The sequence below is a fragment of the Mauremys reevesii genome, unplaced genomic scaffold, assembly GCF_016161935.1.
Source record: "Mauremys reevesii isolate NIE-2019 unplaced genomic scaffold, ASM1616193v1 Contig83, whole genome shotgun sequence".
Classification (NCBI taxonomy): Eukaryota; Metazoa; Chordata; order Testudines; family Geoemydidae; genus Mauremys; species Mauremys reevesii.
In genome coordinates, this window is record NW_024100899.1 from 195,321 (window position 1) to 216,706 (window position 21,386).

Below are 21,386 nucleotides of genomic sequence, written 5' to 3' on the forward strand. Positions count from 1 at the left end.
CGGGGACGTCTGTGGGAGCCATTGACAGTGTGTTCTGTGTGGGCCATTTTCCTTCTCTGACCCAGGGGTTCTCTGCTCCCAGAATCTCAGCCAGGGAGGCCACCCTGCAGAATATGGCCCCGCAGTTTGGTGATGGGCTGCAGGAGTCACCACGTAGCTGTGCAGCAGCCATAGCACCTGCATTGACCAGGGACCAAAACCTGCAGCCCTCACAGCCCAGGCTGCCCCCACGGATGGCAATGGGAGTGTAGCCTGGGCAACTAGCTGCTGGGCCAGGGCATATAGAGAGGACTCAGAGATGCAGCAAACCAGTGGGCAGAGAAGTGAAGGAAGTAAGGGAAAGAGGAGAGCGAGGAGATCGGGGGAGCTGCTGCAGTCAAGGGACCCCAGCCAGAAGAGAGAAGCTGGGTGGGTTAGACACACAAAGTCCTGCATCTTGGCAGGGGTTAGACTAGATGAACCTTGCCAGAGGCGGCGAGTTATATGGGCCTGTGGTGCCCGGGCTCCAGCAAATTCAGGGCCTCGAGGCCCGGCTCCACCAATGTTCAGGGCAGGGTTTCTCCCCAGCCCGACCTGCCACTCCCACGTGCCACCCCAGAGCATCCCCGGCCCTGCCTGCCACCCCACGTGCCTCCCGGCCCTGCCTGCCACCCCACGTGCCTCCCAAGCGTCTCTGCCTGCCCCTGCATCTCCACACTGTGCTCCTCACTGGCCGCTGCCACTGCAGGCTACAGGAGCGGCGCTGGGGCAGGCTGAGGCGGCTGCTGCGCCTGTGGAAGTAGGAGGCGCATGGCAGCCTCCCGCCCCACCAGGTGACTCCAAGTCGAATCTGAGGAGGGGCTTATCCCGGTTGGACCTCCTGAGCAGCAGCCTGGTGGGGCCTGGGTGAGTGTCTTGTCCCTGGGAATCCTCCTCTGGCCCCCCAACCCACCCCCAGGGCAGCCATCCAGCGGCACCCCAAACCCCTCATCCCTGGCCCAGACCCACACCCTGCACCCCTCCTGCACCCCAACGCCCTGTCCCAGCCCAGAGCCTGCACCCAACACTCAAACCCCTCTCACACCCAGCCCCCAAACCCCTCCTGCACCCCAAACCCCTGTCCCATCCCAGACTCTGCACCCAGCCCCCAAGCCCCCTCCTGCACCCCAACCCCCTGTCCCAGCCCAGCCCCTGCACCAAGCACCCACACCCCTCCCCCTCCTGCACCCCAACCCCCAGTCCCAGCCCCGACCCGGCACCAAGCACCCACACCCCTCCTAGAGCTTGTGCCCCTTCTGCACCCAACCCCAACCCCCTGTCCCAGCCCAGACCCTGCACCCAGAACCCCAACTCCCTCGGTTGGACCCCTTTCAGCTCCCACACCCCAACCCCCTGTCCCACCCCAGACCCAGCACAGAGCACCCAAACCCTCCTGCACCCCAACCCCTGTCCCAGCCCAGACCCTGCACCTAGCACCCAAACCCCCTTCTGCACCCAAACCCCAACCGCCTGTCCCAGCCCAGACCCTGCACCCAGAACCCAAACTCCCTCCTAGAGCTTGTACCCCCTTCTGCACCCAAACCCCAACCCCCTGTCCCAGCCCAGACCCTGCACCCAGCACCCAAACTCCCTCCCAGAGCCTACACCCCAAACCCCCTTCTTCACCCAAACACCCTCCCTGGACCTTGCAGTGCCTTCTAACCTGATGGGTCTATAATTCTTTGATTCTAGCATCTGTCACCTCAAAAGAAGGGCTGGCGTGTCTGGATTTCCTCCGCATCCTCTGCAGTGAAGACAGAAGCAAGGAACTTTTTTAGCTTCGCCGCAGTGGCCTGGTCTTCCTGGAGTGCTCCTTTAGCACCGATTGCCTAGTGGCTTTGCTGACCGTTTGGCAGACTTCCTGCATCCCATGGACCCCCTCCGCAAGCAAAAACAAGGAGCGCCGCCCCCCCTCCGAGCGTCACACCGCCCAAGGCCCCCCCCCCGAGCGGCACCCAAGCCCCGCCCCCCGAGCGGCGCCCCACCCCGTCCCCACCCTGAGCGGCGCCCCCCCCACATCCCCGCCCCCCGAGCGACACGCCGCCCAAGTCCCAGCCCCCCCAACACGGCACCCCGCCTCCTAAGACCCGCCTCCCCCCAGCGCCGCCTGGCCAAACAAAAAAAAATAAAACCAACCCCCGAGTGCCGCCCCCTCCCAAGGTGCCGCCCCAGCCCGTGCTTGGTAGGCTGGTGCCTGGAGCCGGCCCTGATCCCATGTACTTAACAACCCTTTGCTGTTAGTTGTTGTGCCTTGGCTAGTTGCTCTTCACGTTCATTTTTGGCCTCTGCCCTATACTTTTCATTTGACTTGCCAGAGTTTACGCTTCTTTGTCTTTTCCTCACTAGGATTTGACTTGCCAATTGTGAAAGGTGCCTTTTTAATGATCTTAGAAAGGCTCTAGCGGCTGCACCAGCGCGAGCCTCTCCTAAACAAGGCCTGCCATTTTACTTGCACCTGGCAACTACTCCAGCAAGCACTGGAGCTGTTTTGCTGCAAAAACAAATTGGCCAGGTGAGACCGATGGCCTATGGTTCCAAAACTCTCAGTGAGGTGGAGGCGAGGTTTTCAGCTTGCGAACGTGAGGTATTCGCCCTGGTATGGTCCCTAACACATTGGGAATATTTAAGTGGCACAGCTCTCATTGTGGTGAGGACATGCCATACTCCAGTAAAATATGTCATCTCTGGAAGAATTAATGAGGAAGGGTATCCTCTCCCGGCTGGCGGGATGGACTCTAAGTCTGGTCAATCGGGATATTCGTACTGAGAAGATCCCCCCCATACGAGAATCCTTCCCTATGCTCCGATTACCGCAGGAGATGAGCACGAATGTCCGTTGCCAGATCCTGATTTAGACTTACTATCTCCATTCTTCTTAGCAACATCCTGGGAAGAAGTACAAGGAAAAGGGTTAACACTCTGGGCAGTTGATGGGAGTGCTTGTCACCACGAAGGGCATCCTGTTGCAGGGTTTGCTGCAATCCAGGAGGACACAGCAAGTGGTGCAGGGTGCGGTGAGGCCGCCGTCAGCACAAGCTGCACAATGAATTGCGGTCCTGGCAGTATCGTCTGGGGTAGCACCTGAGGAAAACATCTGTCTGTGTTCTGCTTCTAGTTGGGTGGTTCAAGCCCTTCCCATCTGGAAGAAAAGAGTTCAAAGTAAAAGCCCATACGAAGGGGGTCGGTTCTGGCCACGCTTGACAATCAGGCCAATCAGCTAGCAAAACAAGCTGCTAGGTTAGGATCAGCATATACATGGGATAAGACCCAATTTCAGCTGCTGTAGTTAAGATGCCGTCTCCAGATGTGTCAGCAGGCCATGGCATCTTGACCCTGCAAAAACAGGATAATGATCTCCAAGCCCTTTTAACAGCAGGGAAACATCAAGGATATGTAAGGACAAAAACGGATTGATTATAGCAACATCACCAAACTGTGAATTACCTGTACTGGTTATGCCAATAACTCCACGAAAAGAACTAATAACTGTAGCTCATGGCCAGGGACACTATGCTGCGTCCAAAACTTTGGAACGGGTGTCTAAGTGGCGTGGTTGCCTAACATAAAGGAGGAAATACTGGAACAAACCTTTTCTCGATTTGGTATCCCATCAGAAATAGATTCAGACAGAGGACCACACTTTGTGGGTGAAGTCACAAAAGCGCTGTGTGCGGCCTTAAACATCAAACAGCGGTTGCACATAGCTGCTCACCCGCAAAGTCTGTTATCGTCGAGAGGCTAATAGAGCCATGAAAACTGCTCTTAGAAAAGTAATAGATGTGCAAGGAAGGGATTGGGATAGCAAACTCCCATATATCCTAGCGGCCATGCGATCTACTAGAACTGTGTGAGGGTTTTCACCGCACGAGATGCTAACTGGGAGAATTATGCACACCCTGAACTTTAGTGGGTGGGAGGAGTTCCACCGGATGAGTACCTTCCCAGGGTGCAAATAGACTTATACATGTCACAGTTGCTAGACACCATCAGCAGTCTTCAACATCGAGTAGCTCCTCAACTAAAAGCTAATAACCAAGTCATTAGTGCTTGGTTAGGCCACATTAATGATGTAGGATGGGTGGTTGGTACAAAGGTAATGTTTAGGTATTATATAGAAAAGGCCATGTCCTTAGTCCTCGTTGGGTGGGTCCAGTTATCATAACAAACGGAGCAAGTGCCTCTGTATATCAGGTTCAAATACCAGCAAAGAAGGGGATCAAATTAAAGTGATTCCATAGCAGCCAGGTAAAGGAATGGAAAGGAAATCAACCCATTTAACTGTGCCAATCATATTTTCTCTTCCATTCCTAGATCGACATGACCGCCATCATCCTATTCTCTATGTATATAGGTTGCACTGTATTTGTTAAGGTTTGGTTAATTGATTTGGTTGAAGGTGACCATCTGTTCTGTATAACAGGAGTCATTATGCCACAGAGGATCCCATGGCCACCCTGGATCCTTTGGAACAAAATGACCCCATTTCTGTTTTAATGATCAAGGAAGAACCGTGCTGTGTGCTCAAGTGGGTCAAAGAAAGATCGAACAAGGCAGGTATATTTCAAGCAGTAATTTCAGAAATGTGCCTTAACTATCAGGCTGCACCTGTGGGATGCAGAGAAAAACAGAAATGTCATGTAAGTGGGATATAGTAAAACCTCTTTTGGGAATTGTACCAAACTTAGGGTGCCCAACAGTTCTCAGATTTGCGGTTGCATTAAATTGGAAGTACCTGAGCATGTACCATGGGGTGGGTTTCTGGAAATATATCAGCTCCTTGGGTTCATGAAAGACCTAGTGCCATGTTCAGAATTAGTACTCCAGCACAGTCCTTCCTTCTCGGCTCTCAATGTACTGTTGTATCCACACCTTCTTGCGATAGTTCGTCTATGCAGGAAATGGATGTAAAGCAGGAAGAGTCTTTTCATTGTAAAACTTTCTACTGCAGTAAGATCAAGGTTAAATTTTCCGTAAATAGTTAGACTTGTATAGGAGGTTTAAAATGAATGTTACAACGGCAGACTCTGGTAAATGGTCTATGGTAGGTCCGTATGGAATAAGAGTATACCAATTTGTTTTGGTTCTTCCTTCTCCTATTCCTAGTTTAACTGGTCCCGTGGTAATTAGGGAAGAAGCAAATCAAACAGTTATTACACATCCCCAGTCTGCGATAAGGAATGTTTTAATCAGCACTACCCCCTCTGTAATACTATGGTTGTATTTGGGTTCAATGCAAATTTTTCGCCATGTGACAATTTATTCATCGGGTGGGTCATAATTTGGCAAAGCCACAGGTGTCGGCAGTTACATCTTTTTAAAACAGGTGTAACACCGACAAGAGGGGGAAATGTTAATTTCAGTATACATGTTTGCCGAATTATTCTGTATAAAAGTTAAAATAAGTTCTGTAAATCAAAAGGCCATTTTGTTTTGGTAAAGGACAAGGCGACCTCCATTGGGGGTCAGGTTCTTGTTCCTCAGTACCTAGAAAAGGCGGGAAAGTGGGAAGAGCAGGAATCTGACCTTGCCCAGCAACAGCTCCCTACAGAGACCAATGAGGGGAGGGGCCAGGGGCACTGGCTCTTGAGCTTTTGAGCTGTCAGAGGTGCAGGTGGCTGCTCTCTCCTGGTGCGGTACAATCTTGCCACTGGCTATGGGCCTGCAATAGCTACTTACTAATTAAGTTGGGGTTGTTTGTTTGTTGTTTTGGGAAAGCAAACTTGCATACACGGACCTGGTCCGATTAGTTAGATCAATCGTGCACTCAGGACGACGCAAAGCGGGTTAGGGTGGGAGTTAAGATAGGGATACGTACCTGTCTGTTTCATCTGTTGTCCACGGTCAGTGTTCACTACTGGCTTCTCTTTTCTGGATCCTGCACCCCTTTATCGCTGATGTCTGTAAAGATAGAACATCTTGTATTATAAGTGCCTGTGTGTTATTCCGAATCTCCAGAATCATTAATCCATTCCCTTTCCATTCCTTCCTCTCCCTTAGCAAATAAAGTGTTGTTGTTTTATTTTATAGCTTTGTGTGTGTGGAGTTCATTAAAGTCAGCTCTGATAGATGGCCTTAAAAGGGGACTCAGCGGGAGATAAACTGTAAGGCTCCCCGAGATCTTCTGATCAGATCGGCCTAGAGAGATAAAAATCCTTACGCTTGTTGAACCTCATCAGATCTCTTTTGGCCCAGTCCTTCTTGAGAGTGGGAAGGGGCTGGGACAGCAGCTTAAAGCCACATCTCCCCAGGGCAGCACAGCACAGCGTGCAGCGCAGGGGGCACATTTCAGTTAGTTTCACTTTGTGCAACTTAACCCTGAGGTTCTCAGCCCTGTGAATGAGACTGTGGAATTACCCAGCCCGTGGGAAAGACTGTGAGTGTAAAATATTCCCAGGGTTGTTCCATCCCTGGGGGACCATCTGCCTCTGGAGGCTGGGGATGGAATCAGGACCTTTCACTGCCAGGCTTCTGCTTATGACCAGGACTACGTCAGCCGTGATCAAGTCTAAACAGTGACTTCCAATGAGCCTTAGCCCACCGACTGTTGTTAACGGGCAAGGCGGAAAGGCCTCAATTTACAACAATGGCCTAATTTTGGGTACCTCAGTTTCTCCCTTTGAACTACAGGACTGCAGGGAACTTGTTCCAACTGCAGCCACAGCTGCATGTGGAGTCCTTGGGCACTGCAGGTGTCCAGCCCCTACGCATGTAAAGGCAGGATCCCATATTTGGATCTGACATCAAGAGACATTCTTGAAATCTGGCCCCAGCCCACCACTGTGCTCTGCCTCCCATGCTGCCCAGGGTGGGCCAAAGGGGCTGTAGGGAAGGGGTAAAGCCCTCCCCCACCCTGGGAAATTCCTCCCACACAGGTGCCACTTGTGCCTCCCCAGCAGCTGTAGGCACAAGGAGTGCTCGGGAGGGGGAGCATGGACAGGCTGGAGGGGAGGGGGTGGAGCAGGGATAGAGGGGTGTGACCAGGGTGAAGCTGCACCTCAGTTTTATACAGGGCCGCCAAGAGGGGGGGGCAAGAGGGGCAATTTGCCCCAGGCCCCAGGCCCCGCAGGGGCCCCTACGAGAGTTTTTCGGGGCCCCTGGAGCAGGGTCCTTCACTCGCTCCGGGAGCCCCGGAAAACTCTTGCGGGCCGGGCCCTTGAGCTTCTTCTGCTCCCGGTCTTGGCGGCGGGAATCCTTCCGCTCTGGGGTGGAAGGACCCTCTGCTGGCGAATTACTGCCGAGCGGGACCCGCCGCCGACGTGCAGCCCGGTCTTGCGGTAATTCGGCAGCAGGGGTCCCCGCCACGGGTCTCCGGGCACTTCGGTGGCGGGTCATGAAACGGAAGGGCCCCGCCACCAAATTACCGCCGAAGTGGGGCCCCTGCCGCCGAAGACCCCAGGCCCCCGGAATCCTCTGGGCGGCCCTGGTTTTATACCCTGGCAAAGCCACTAACACCATTAAAATGAGTGCAGCACACTACTCAGCTGAGCTGCAACCTCTATATTAACCATGTAGTTAAAGTGCTGCAGCGTCGTACTCAGGAACTAGCAGCATCTGCAGCAGCATCTCTGCTCAGCCCAGCTTCCCCAGCACAGCTGAATTCCCTCCTTCTCCCAGACGGCTGCTTTCCCGACTCCTGCCCCAGTCCCCTCAGGCTGCTCCCAGATCCTCCTGCAGTGGAATGGACACGTGGCCTGAGAGCCCTGGACACTGGATTTCTCTGTTCACCCCACACCATGGACCCTGCAGGAGCGCTAGTGCAAGCTCCCCTCACCCGCTGCCCTTGATCACTGGTTTGCAGCCCCCAGCTGGGGGAAAGCTCATTCTCCATGGACCAATGAGTCCCTGGTCTCTCTGCTGGGACTCACAGACAGGAGAAAATCGGTGCAGGCCTTGCTGGGTGTGGTTACGGGTGACGGGGTCACCTACCCCACTAGGGCCCAGGCCGAGATCCCAGCACATTCCACGCTAGCCCCTGACCTGCCATCAGATGGACTTTCAGCTTCTGTCCCTGTGGTGGGGGGAGGCATTGGGTCATTGCCCTGGGGGAGCTGCTGGGCGAGGGAGGCAATTTACCTGCTCACAGACCCAATGGGCTAGTTTTACTTTGGTTATTATAGTTGAAAAGTCATGGAAGATGGGAGAGATTCCAGCAGACTGGAAAAGGGCAAATGTAGTTCCCATATATGAAAAAGGAAATAAGGACAAGCCAGGCAGTTACAGACCAGTCAGCTTAACTTCTGCACCAGGGAAGATAATGCAGCAAACAATTCAGGAATCCATCTGAAAACATCTAGAAGATAATAGGGAGAGAAGCAATAGCCAGCTTGGATTTATCAAGGACAAGTTGTGTCAAACCAGCCCCCGATAGCTTTCTTTGACTGGGTAACAAACCTTGCGGATGGGGGGAAGCGGCAGATATGGTTTATCTAGACTTTAGGAAGGCTTTCAATGCAGTCTCACATGACCTTCTCCTTAACAAACTAGGGAAATACAACCTAGATGGAACTACTCTAAGGTGGGTGCATAACTGGTTGGGAAACTGTTCCCAGAGAGTAGTTATCAGTGGTTCACAGTCAGGCCGGAAGGGCATAAGGAGTGGGTCCCACCATGCTCAGCTCTGGGTCCAGTTCTGTTCAATATCTTCATTCATGATTTAGATCCTGGCATAGAGAGTACAGTTACATAGTTTCAGAGCAGCAGCCGTGTTAGTCTGTATCCACAAAAAGAACAGGAGTACTTGTGGAACCTTAGAGACTAACAAATTTATTTGAGCATTAAGCCACTGAGCCATCCCACCCCCACTCCAGGGGCAGCCATGTGCTGGGGAATGACGCAGGGCAACAATTTCCCACCTACACAAGGACAAATCGCTGCAGATAACACGGGTGGAAAATGCCCCTCACGAGAGAAGATTTTAAACTGACGTTTGAGACTCATGGGGAGAACGGGGGAAATCGGGGGAGACGGGAGAGCTGATCATTGGAGGGGAAAGGGGGGAAATCGCCCCAGATTTTATAGCCCCGTGTGAGACACTGAGCGAGAAAAGGGGCAGAACTAGAGAGAATTTGTATCGGGGGCGAGAGCCAAGTGGCACAAACAGGGACAGGATCCAATTAACCCCCCTCCCCCCTACCCCCGCCCACCACTTCTCCCCCCACTTGGGAATTTCCTGGCTGCACAGAGACAGTTCAACCCCCCCCCCCCCGCGTCCCACTGACCTTCCCCCCCCTCCAACTCCAGCTTCTCCCCTCCCTGCCTGACACCCCCCAACTCCCCCCACACCACAGGATCCCCGCCAGGCCCCAGTCTCTGCCCCCCAAATCCCAGCGATGCCGGGGGCAGCTCCTGCTGCAGCTCCACTGGGGCTGAGGCAGCTCTGAGGCTTCTCCCGGGTTCCCCGGGGCAGAGTCACTTTCCTGCCCAGCCCCAGTGCCCCCCCCCGGGGTCTCTCACTCCCCGGGGGCTCCGTGGGAGGCTGGACACCAGGGATGCAGGACGGCAGGAATGGGGGTGACAGGCCTCCTGTTCCTCAGTCTCACGGCGGGACCCAGGGGGTTCGTCGCTCTCCGGCTCGGGAGCACTGGGAAGACCCGACCGTGGAGGGGCCGTCGCTGGGGGGGGGACGGCCCCGCGCAGGCGCTGAGCACGTCCTTATATCACTTCTGTGGCGGGAAAAGGGCTGAGGAGATGGAACGCTGAGGGCTGGTTTTGGCGGGAAAAACCGGTTTGGACTGGTTTGAGCCTGTCCCCTGATGGTAAACAAGTCCCCTCTCAGAGATGGAGTCCAGGGGTCAATAGTTCATATGCTCCAGATTGGATCTTATTTTAAAGCCAGTGATTTACTTCGTAGACATCTTATTAACCAACTAATGGAACCTATTCAACAGTTCATACTTCTCACACCTAACAATGAGATAAAAAAAAGAACACAGACAAGCCTTGTCAGTAACAGCTAATGTCCCAACTGGGACGCACGTGAGCTTGTTGCAGAGCTGCTGCTCAGGGATGGGAACCTCCTGGCACCCCAGCCTCCAAAATCACTCAGGCTGCACTTTCTGCACGACTAGGTGCTGGCTGAGGGGGGTGTGGGAATTGGTGGCCTCTGCTGCAGGTGATGGGAATCGCAGGTATTTAAAGCCATGGCCTAGAGGAGGGAAGTGCCTAACTCCAGAGTCTGCAGCTGCCTAGGGCCAGGGCTGAGGATTTAGAGCCCCTAGTGCTGCCGTTGCAAGGTTCAAGCACGCTCAGCCCTGGCATTGCCACCCCTCCTGCGGCTAGTAGCTGCAGCTGGCTAAGGCTGGCCTCTGGGAACTGGCCCCATGGCTGTAGCCAGAGAAGCTGCAGGTGGCTCTGTGACTACTGGGGCCATTAAGCTAGAGCAGCTAAAGACACTGGAGTTCACCTCAAGGAACAGAGGGCACCAGTAGGACAGGAATGTCAAGGGGAGCAGGGAAGGAGGGAGCAGGTCAGGCTGGCAGAGGGAGCTTCCAGCTGGGTGGGAGCATTTCCAAAGTGGAAAGGAAACAAGTATGGGGAGAGGTGGTGGTGACCAGGTAGCAGACTAGCATGTAGATGGGAGCAGAGGGAGAGAGGCTGGTGGCTTCAGATTCCCAAGGGCTCAGTCCTGACTTTGGGGAGATGGTGTTTGCAGGTGGCTGGTTCACATGGCAGGATGGGGGCTGGGGGGGGGGATCTGTCAGAACTGATCAGGTATCTGCTGGCTTTAGAACTCTGAGCTGAGACTAGGACCACCTGCCGTGACTGGTGACATGGGGGGTTCTGGAGACATGGATAGAGACGGTCTGAATGAGGAATGAGATAAATCTGTGGGAGTTTCCTTGATCACTATGAAAGTTCTGCTCACTGTGGACACTGGTAAACCCACATGGGTGTACAGCTCAATAAGAAAACCCGGGGCTGAGGAGCTGTGTATGGCAAGGCGTACAGTCATGTAGGGTGTGTGATCAAAATGAAAAATGTCTCTGAGGTTCAGTACCGGGTATCCTATGGCACCAATGGCACTGCCCCACCAGGCCCACACTCGGAGCCCACAGTGACTACATAGGGGCCTACAAATATGTTTGGTGCCGGGACCCACAAAAGGCTAATCCGGTCCTGACTGCCTGAGCACTATTTCAGCCTCACATTTTTGGGTGGACCTCCTACAGTGGGAGCTGCAGAGCCCTCCCCCGCAACCCCCCCCCCCTCCCTCCTGGTGTTGGGAGGGGAACAGGAGAAAGAACAAAATAAGCCACAGAAGAAGAGAAAGGAGGAGGAAGGGATGGAGGAAAATGTGAAACAAAAAGGACAAACCCTAATGTCCCCAGTGATTCTAAGGGACAAAATCCCAGGTGCGCAATAAAATTCTGCCTCTTTAAGCTCGTGTTTTCCATGCCTAGAATTCAACTCTCACCAGATGGATCAGACTGAACAGGTTTCAAACCTCCAGGAGGCTCTTACCTTCTAAACAGGGACGGCTGTTTTCTAGTAAAATCACTAAAAGGGAAGGAGAAAACTCGAAAGAGGTTCCTCCTGGCGCTCACGTCCATGAACCCGAATACTCTCTCAGTCCTCAAAGAGAGACCTGGAGAAGGAGAAGGAGACCTGGAGAAGGAGACTTGCTCCAGTAAAGCCACAGGGGTCTCTGAGGTTTCCCTGGCCCCTCGCCCCGTCCTGCCTGGCTGATGTCAGCATCTCTCTGTGAGGTCACCACCTCCCCACCACCTTGGACCAATAGGCTGAGGTCCTGCAAAAGGCCTTTGTGATGTCACTGCCACACCCCTCCCTTGCTGGGTTAACGTCCTGCCCCTGGCCAGGCACTTTGCAGGTTTGAGCTACTCCCTGTGGATCACCCCACTCAAGGAGCGTTCGTTCTAGGCAGCAAGCCGGCTAGGCAGGGAAACATCAGACGCTGCTCCCAATGCTACCCTCAGATTTTCAGAAATTAGTCGACTTTATGGCAAGAGACCATTAGAGCATCTAATCTGACCCCCTGCGTATCGCAGGCCTCCTGTAGGACACAAGAGCTACTTTTGGGGCAAACACATTCCATAAAGGCATCTAGTCTTCATGAAATGACATCAGGAGATGGAGAATCCACCACTTTCCTTGGTAACTTGTTCCTGTGGTGAATCATCCTCGCTGTTGAATATTTGTGCCTTAGTTGTAATATGAATTTGTCTCTTTTCACCTTCCAGCCATTGGGTCTTCTTAGGCCTTTCTCTGCTCGATTCAAGAGCCCTTTAATACCCAATCTTTTCTCTTCATTAAGGCACTTCAACACTTCAATGAAGTCACCTTTCAATCTTCTTTTGAGAAGCTAAACAGGTTGAGCTCTTTCAATAGCTCACTAGAAGGCATTTTCTCCAGCCCTCAGAACCGTGTCACCTCCTGTGACATTACTGACATAATCTGTAACTGTATAGATCACTGTTGCGACCACTGTTCTATATTCGCAGCCAATATTGTAGAAAGGTTGTTGTGTAAGAGGTCTATGGAGAGGTTCTGATTGGCTGATTATAATGATGCTATCTCTAGATGTGTATCATTTTTGTAGTTGATGTTATGAATATTGGCTCTATGCTGCCCGTATTTCAAACTTGTGCTCTGCTTCCAGGGAACACCCCAGCCAGACAAGTTGGTGTCAGTTCTGCCTAGCCTGCTTGATGGCCCATTACGGACCATCAGCTCTACAGTCGACCCACTGAGAGAAGGCAGATACACCTTGTGACTCAGCAAGCTATGGAAGGACCTGCCTATGGACAGAACTCTAAGGTTTTTCTATGCCATGTGCTTAGGGAAGATGTATTTTCCATGCCCTGGTTCCTCGCTGACCCAGAGAGAACAAAGGAACATGAAAACAAAAACCTTCCCCCACAGATTTGAAAGTATTTTCTTCCCTTATTGGTCCTTTTGGTCATGTGCCAACCAGGTTATCTGAGCTTTTTAACCCTTTACAGGGTATTTAATGCTACCTGTAGCTATACGTTTATGACACCCTGTAAATAGCAATCTGCAGAATGATTCTGAGAAAGGGCAGGGTGAAGGGAAGTGGCTTCAGCAGATTTACTGAGCATGCTCAATGCACCCTAAGTAGCAAATTCCTACACACAGCAGTTTCTCACACTACACCTGAGGCAGCATGAGGCAGGGGCTCCATTGCTGTCCAGATCCCACCCAAGAGCAGATCCCCAGGGGCTGCGAGACCCTCAGCTTCTGGGACCTGTGTGTGGAGTCTCTTCTGCCCACCCAGGGCTGCCCCTGGGGTCCTTCTGGCCCCTGGTGCCTGCAGCCCCTGGCCAGGGGCAGCAGAGCCTGGGACTGGGTCCAGCTGGAGAAAGTCCCCACCTCGGATGGGCACAGAAAGTGCTTCAGTGAACGTCTGTCCCTGGAGCAGCCCCTCTGGCACCGCAGCAGCAGCCCGGAGCTCAGCCCCGGCTCCCAGCGCACACTGGAGGCAGCAGCACCCAGGGCCGGCTTTAGGCCAATTCAACCAATTCCCCCGAATCGGGCCCCGCGCCTAAGAGGGCCCCGCACACAAGCCCTGACAGTGCGCTGTACCGGGGTGGCCCAGCTTCCCCAGGGGGCAATTTAAAGGGCCTGGGGCTCCCAGCAGGGACTGGAGCCTCAGGCCCTTTAAATTGCCACCAGAGCCCCACTGCTAGAGCTCTGGGGGCTATTTAAAAAGTCTGGGGCTCCCCTTGCTTCTACTGCCCCAGCCCTTTAAATAGCCCCTGGAACCCCACTGCTTTGCCAAGGCTCCCGTGGCTATTTAAAGGGCCGGGGCTGTAGAAGCAGGGGAGCCCAGGCCCTTTAAATAGCCCCGAACCCCGGCTGCTGCTGCTGCTACCCTGGTGGGGGAGGGAGGAGGAGGCACTTACCGTACAGGGTGGGCGGTACCCCCTGTACCCGCACCCCCTGCCTGCACCCAGCGCCGCACTCCCTGCCCTGCCTGCAGCCAGCCCCTGCCCGCACCAGCCCCGCACCTCCTGCCCTGTCTCCAGACAACCCCTGCCGCACGCCCCTGCCTGAAGCCAGCCAGTCCCGCACTCCTCTGTGTCCAGCGCTGCCAACCCTTGCCACACCCCCCTGCAGCCCTACCTGAAGCCAGTCAGCCCACCCCACACACCCCTGCCTCCAGCCAGCCCCACACCCCTTGCCCTGCTTGCAGCCAGACCCTACCTCCAGTCAGCCCCTGCCCTGCCTCCAGCCAGCCCCATGTCCACTGCTGCCCTGCAGTTCCCAGGGCAGTAACCCTGCTTCAATGAGGGGGCAGGGGCAGCTGGGACCCACACATGGGCACACCCTAGGGTGTCCAGAGAGCAAATGTGAAAAATTGGAACAGGGGTGGGGGTAACAGGAGCCTATATAAGAAAAAGACCCCCACATCCGGACTGTCCCTATAAAATCTGGACATCTGGACACCCTAGCACACCCCCAGGGAGTGGCGGGGATCCACACACATGAAACGGAGCTCAGTTCTAGTTCAGGCTCATCTTTTTAAAAAAGAACTTTAGGTCTGGTTAACGTACATCTGTATTTTCCCAGACATGTCCAGCTTTTTGGTTCTTAAATCGCCATCCGGGAGGAATTTTTTAAAATACGGACGTATTTTGTACCCTATTGGTACAAAAAATACATACTGTGGCACATCCCTTAAAGCAGAACTTTTTACAGGGAACCGGTTGCTAAGAAATGAAAGGCTTTTTTTTACATGTTTTTTTTTTTTAGTCATCCCTGCCGGGGCCCCGCCAAAAATGTTCGAATTGGGCCCCGCACTTCCTAAAGCCGGCCCTGGCAGCACCAGCAGTGTCTGGTACCTTACAAAGCCCAGCCACCAGGAGCTGCCCCACGGCTCTTTTCCTTGTTTTTCCTGCTTCCTTCCTACCAGCCCCCCACTGCTCCAGCCCCTTCCTGGCTCCTTCAAGCCCAACCCAGGCTGCAGCTGCCGCACTCACCGGGCCAGGGACTGTCTGAGGTGGGAACTAGCCCCATCTCTGCTCCTCCTCCTGCCCCTGTGTGTCCCAGAGCCGCTGCAGGGACTGACCCGCACCCAGGCTCTCGCTCCTATTAGCGCTCACAGGGGCCAATCCAGCTACGGGAGAGTGAGCGCCCCTGGGAGCAGGGAAGTGACCACATCTCCCTGCCAGAGGGTGGAGGAGGAGGAGGAAGAAAGGGAAAGAGGAGAGACTGAAAGGGGATAAGGAGAAATAAGTGGGGAAAGCAGCACGTCACTAAGGCTAAATGACTATAGACACCACTCAGCTAAGGGTTAAACAACACAGTGATAAAGTTCAGGTCAAATCAGGAAATCAATGAGTTAACAAGGATATTGCGCTGGAATCAAGTCGTCAATTTAGTCCAACCATCAGATTAATACAGTAGAAAAACCAACCCCTATAAATCATAAAGAGCAACCCAAGAAGGCAGGTGCACATTTAGTGATGCCAAAACCCCAATCAGAGATTTTGACCCAGGCAGTGCAACCCAGATTTACCCAGCTGAATATTTCAATGCTGAAACCAAATCATTGCTGACATTTAGCCCACAACCTCAAAGCTAATTACAGTTTTCTCCTTAGATTTCACTATTCTGTAGCTAATACTTCTCCTCGCCCTCTCGGCCCAGAACACATACAGACCTTAGAGAGACATTAGTAAAAAGTTCAAACAGCTCTCGCTGAACAATACGTATCTGACCGCTCAAGTCCTTCCACTGCTTGCGCAGGTGAGGAGCATTCGTTCAGTGATTCTATAGGGCAGGGTTTTAAGGCTATTAAGATTTGGGAACTATTCTTCCTAACATCTTCCCGTTGTAGATTTCAGAGGTGTTCACACACTGACACCCACTGAGCGACATCGTTACACTCCAATCTAATAGAAAGGCTGGGAGGTCTCCAAGTTCATAAAAGAAAGACAAAAATAGAAAAGGGAACAAAGAGTTTCTAAGATAATAAGGGTTGGATCTCTGCACCTCTCGGGCTTTGGATTCACCCAGAGTAGGAACTGTAGCTGCAGTTTAGGAACCAGGTAATGGCATAGATTTCCTCTCTCTCAGGAGCAGGGAGTGACCTATGTCTCATTCTCTCTGTCTCCCATCAGGTGATGGGACCGTGAGTGAGAATGAGGAGGGAAACCCAGCAGGAAGATGCTGAGGAATTAGAACCACCTGTGCTCTATTTTCACACTTTCTAACCTTTCAAAGAAGCAGGAGGCAGAGGTGAAGGAATCAGCTGTTTTCTCTCTGTGCTTCATCTAACTTTGGATCCAAATGGTAAAAGACAGTTGTTCCCAATTTAATCATGGCGTCCTTCAGGAGGGTGACCAATGTCACTTAACTAGGAGCCGGGTTCTAAAAATAGTTTACCTGGGCCACAGGTCACCATAGCTTCCATCTCAGGGTGAAAATCAACCACTAGTACCTGCAATTTCTACCTGAGCTCTTGTCAAATCTTTGACCTTCCTTGGAGTAATTTGACACTTCTCTGGTGTAGAATTCTTCACCAACCACACAACAGATCAGTAGCGACAGTGAGGCACAACTCCCTCAACTATGCCCTTTTATTTCTTTAATCTGGTGGCACAGATTTAAATTAGGGACTAAATTCAGGTGCGGCTTAGAGTCCCTGTAAGACACCAAATGTCAGGTCTCTATTAAACATAGGTATCTTTTTGCAGCTATATCACATTCAACACGGATTTCATTTTCTACACATTTGCAGCATCTCCCATGGGTGAGCTGAACAGAAGTGTCACTTCCATTTTTCCCATCTCTACCTAGCTAGGGATTGCATTTCCCAAACAATAGGCAACATGCAGCTGATTAGGAAGGAGATATCTTCAGGAGCGACCACCTGCAGCGCCTGGGCCACAACGGCTTTGGGAGCCCAATGCATGGGTACTTTTCTTATGTACAATTCATTTACTAGGGTATAAATCTTCCTAGCCCCTTAGAAAAAATACTGACCTAACCAATTGAACAACAGGGGGGATTGGGATGGTGATGGGGAATAAGGGAATCCCTCTGACTTACACTGTCTTCTTCTGTTGTTACAGAGGGTGAAATGATGTTTTCCCCTATCCCTGCCCTGTTCCTGCTCTTTGTTATAGTTCAATATATTTTAAGTGAGGAAAATGGTAGGAAAAATATCTGCTCTTCAGCACAACGTGAAGCAACATCAGAGCAACTGAGAATGAAACAATTTGTTCCCCAAAGGAGAACTCGATGACTAACAATTGCTGTGTACTGGGGGAACAGTATAACCGTGATGCTCAGGGTTTGTTTAGACTAGGGAAAGTGATGGAGTTTAGGTCAGGTCAAGGGGGAAGCTAATGCCAACCCCTGCACCTGGGCTGCATCTGCTCTACAACTGTAATTGTCTTTTTACCCCAAGATCACTAACTCGAGCAGCCAACGCCATGTGCAGCCCTAGTGGATGTCAGGCACAGGTAGTTTTTGCCTCAGTGTAGCTTGTTGGGAATCAAACCTCTCTCCCACCTGGAGCTGATGGAGTTTGGCTGTTCTCAGTGGGAGCAGATGACAGAACAAGGAGCAATGGTCTCAAGTTGCAGTGGGAGCCATCTAGGTTGGATATTAGGAAACTAATTTTGCTAAGGTGGTGATAAAGCACTGGAATGGGTTACTTAGGGAGGTGGTGGAATCTCCATCCTGAGAGATTGTTAAGGCCTGGCTTGACAAAGCCCTGGCAGGGATGATTTAGTTGGGGTTGGTGCTGCTTTGAGCAGGGAATGGACTAGATACCTCCTGAGGTCCTTCCAACCCTGATATTCTATGGTTCTATGACATACACTCCTACGGCTCAATAGAAAAGATCACAGGACTGACCCCAAAGATGGGTGAGCTGGAAAAGGCAGAAGCAGGCAACTCATCTGGGGGAGCTGAGCTACTACGGTGAAGATGGTGCACAGATCACTATGTGGGAATTAGCAAATGTGATTTAAAAAACAAAAACAAAATCTTTGCTCAGCAAGGCATTTATTACAGTTCTCTCTTACGTGGATTTTCTGATGCCTGATAAGGTGTGAGCTCCAACTGACGCTTTTCCCGCACTCAGAGCACGTGTAGGGTTTCTGTCCTGTGTGGATTCTCCTATGTGTGATAAGGTGTGAGCTCCAATTGAAGCGTTTCCCACACTCAGAGCACATGTAGGGCATCTCCTGTGTGTGGATTCTCTGATGTGAGATGAGGCTGAACTATCAGTGAAGTGTTTCCCGCACTCAAAGCATGTGTAGGGCATCTCTCCTGTGGGGATTCTAAGATGTGTGATAAGGGGTGACTGCCGACTAAAGCTTTTCGCACTCGGAGCACATGTAGGGTCTCTCTCCTCTGTGCATTCTCTGATGAGTGACAAGGTTTGAGCTCCCATTGAAGCTTTTCCCACAATCATGGCATGTGTAGCGTGTCTGTTCCAAGTTGATTCTCTCGTGTGGAATAAGGTCTGAGAGGCTACTTAAGTTTTCTTCTGACCTCTGCTGAGTCTCACAGGCTGTTTCTTTTTCTGGGAGTGCACAACTCCCGGAAACGTTCCCTTTGGGTCTTCCTGATAACGTTCCATGTGTTTCTACTTGCTCAGCATCTTCCTGCTGGGGTTTCTGGTCCTTATTTTCACTCACCATCCCATCACCTGATGGGAGACTGAGCGAATCCAGATATAGGTCACTCCCTGCACCGAGAGAAAGGAAATCTCAGAGAGAGGAATGGTAAAGGGATGAACAAACCAAAATATGTGTGGGAGAGATCAAACCTATCAGGTGCTGATTTTCACCAGAACACTCTGGGAAAGCTACATTGGGCAGGGACCTGCTGCCACTTGTCAGAGCATAGGTGGGAAGCCATGAGTCACATCTGCCTAATGATTCCACACCTGCAGGGAACAATCCTGAATTTGGAGAGCTCATAGGGTCTTTGTAGGGCATCCCAAATGTTTCCTGAAATCACAGACAGTTTTGAGCTGATTTAACCAATTCCTTACCCGTGCAGGCAGCTCTCGGGAGGACTTCTTTCTCAGAGCCCTGGAGATCTGGGATCCACAGCTTTTCCTCTCGTTCCAGCTGCGAGATCACATCAGGTGTGGAATCTGGAAGCCCTACTCCAGGCAAAGAAAACAAGGGAGGTGAGTGGAATTTGTGGGATACTTGTCACAAGGAATAGTCCATGGTTTTACCCCCAGCTCATTTTTAAGCAGTAACATCCCAAGGCCAGCTTCCTTGGCTCAAAGTGGCAGGAGAGTTGTTAATCATATTCATTACCTTAGTGCCTAAGAACGAACTAACAGTGAGTCCCCATTGTGCTCGGCCAAGTACAAACAGAGAATAGTAGATGGCCCATGCCCTGAAGAATTTACAATCTGAATAGACAAGACAGACAGAATGGGGGAAAGGGTAGAACCCACTGTTAGAATAGAGATATTCAGGTCTGTCTGTAAAGCCTAGACTTTAAGAACTTAGGTGTATTTTTATCACTTAGCTAGTTACAGGGGTATAAAAACAAAGAATCAAAATCACTGTCTGCCTGTGTATGGGCCGTCTCTCACTAGGATAGTCTGAGGTCTTGTTCTTAGGCTAAGGCCTTTGGCTAAGCAGCAAGGGCAGCCATAAGGGTCTTGGGAAGCGAAGGGTCACATCCTCACATCACAAACCAGTCACACTGAAATAAGGTGCTATTGGGCTGTTAGGAAGTCGATCCTGTCCTGATAGTGCCCATCACCACCATATAAAGAAACAGATCTTAAGATGGTTAAAGAAAACTTAGTTTGACAGCATTCTGTCTGGCAAGAAATCACTTCTCAATGGTTGCGGTTGTGAAACTCTTTTCTGTATTGCTTTTTCTTTATGTCCCACAATTTTCTATTGTTAATCTGGCTGGTTCTCTAATTGCTTCTCTCTGCTGTATAATGAGTTTTGCTAGGCGTAAGTTAATTAGGGTAGTGGGATATAATTGGTTAGAGAATTATGTTACAATCTGTTAGAATTGGTTCATTAAATTTCAGTACAATGATTGGTTAAGGTATAGCTGAGAATATTACTCTATAAACAGGAGGGGAAGGAAATTGGAATCATGTTTGTTAACGGGGGGAACGTGGAACAGGAACACAGGCAAGGCTCTGTGGCATCAGAGCTGGGAAGGAAACACTGGGGAACAGACTCTATGGGCGTACAGAGATAAGCCCGACTGGTGTGAAGGACTTGGAATATAGGTAATAATAATAGGTAATAATTGGAGATATACCAATCTCCTAGAACTGGAAGGGACCTTGAAAGGTCCTTGAGTCCAGCCCCTGCCTACACTAGCAGGACCAATTTTGCCCCAGATCCTAAGTGGCCTCCTTAAGGATTGAACTCACAACCCTGGGTTTAGCAGGCCAATGCTCAAACCACTGAGCTATCCCTCCCCCCCTTATCAGTGTAATATGCTTGCTTAGAAACTAACCCCAATAAACGTGGCATTGTCTGCGCTTCAGACTTCTGGTCTTTTGCTGCTTGCTGTCTGCGTGACAAGAACCAGGAAGCGGGAGGCCTCTAACATAACTGACATGACCTGATAACTAAGAGGTAAGCTTTTAAGGAAGATTTTAATACACTTTGGAAATGATCAGGGATTCCCATGAGCACTGATGAGGGGACCATGCAAAATATGCATTTAGATCCTTGTCTTGTTTTATATCCTTTCCCCGTTAGGCACACTGGCACTGTCATGGATCCATGGGATCTGTGCAATGCCTGGGCTTTTAAACAGTGCTTGGGAAGCCTCTGGCTTCAACACTCTTACTTCAACCTGTGAGCTCTGCCAGCAGGTCCAGCTGAACGACACTCCTCTTCAGAGACTGTTCCTCAGTCAATGCACAGAGCAAGTTTTGCTGTGGCACTGGGCAGACTGTTAAAACATAGCAGGATTCATTAATGAACCGAAACACAGCACTGGAAAGTCCTTAGATTAGCACAGGGAAGCGAAGACGACAATACAGTCCATATTGGCCAATGCCCTTGAGCCAAGCTGCTGTAGAAAACGCTTTGGTTTCCTTTAACTGCACCTGTCCATTTGTCTTTGCTCCAGTAGAGCTCCCAGTGTGACTTCTATGAGCCCAGTTATTCCTGCTCCCAAAAATGTAACGAGTCCATGTATGCTTCACTCAGCCAAGCGGAGATCTGTTGCGTCGCAGGAGAGCATGGACAGAGTCTGACAACCCATGTGATCATAAGCAGAGAGTACTTTATTCATTTCCAGCATGCTCTTATATACAATTATATCAAGCAATCAAGCAGTTGCTAATTGGTTAATAAGATACACACAAGCACAGCTGAAACTTCCTTGGATAATTGCCATTCCATGCAACCTTTTGATTTATTATT

At 51.3% G+C, this 21,386-nt stretch overlaps 1 long non-coding RNA gene across 2 annotated transcripts; it reads right to left on the reverse strand.

Annotated features, from left to right (window-relative positions):
- Positions 1 to 1,706: 1,706 nt before the first annotated feature.
- Positions 1,707 to 5,985, reverse strand: LOC120394907. 2 transcript variants are annotated; one of them, XR_005592430.1, is made up of 4 exons: positions 5,834 to 5,985; positions 4,751 to 4,905; positions 2,830 to 2,904; positions 1,707 to 1,762 (listed from the first exon to the last, which is right to left on the reverse strand). It is a non-coding gene; the product is annotated as an uncharacterized LOC120394907 (long non-coding RNA). The 2 variants fall into 2 exon arrangements; XR_005592429.1 differs by lacking the exons at positions 1,707 to 1,762; positions 2,830 to 2,904 and adding an exon at positions 3,013 to 3,157.
- Between the last annotated feature and the right edge of the window lie 15,401 nt (positions 5,986 to 21,386).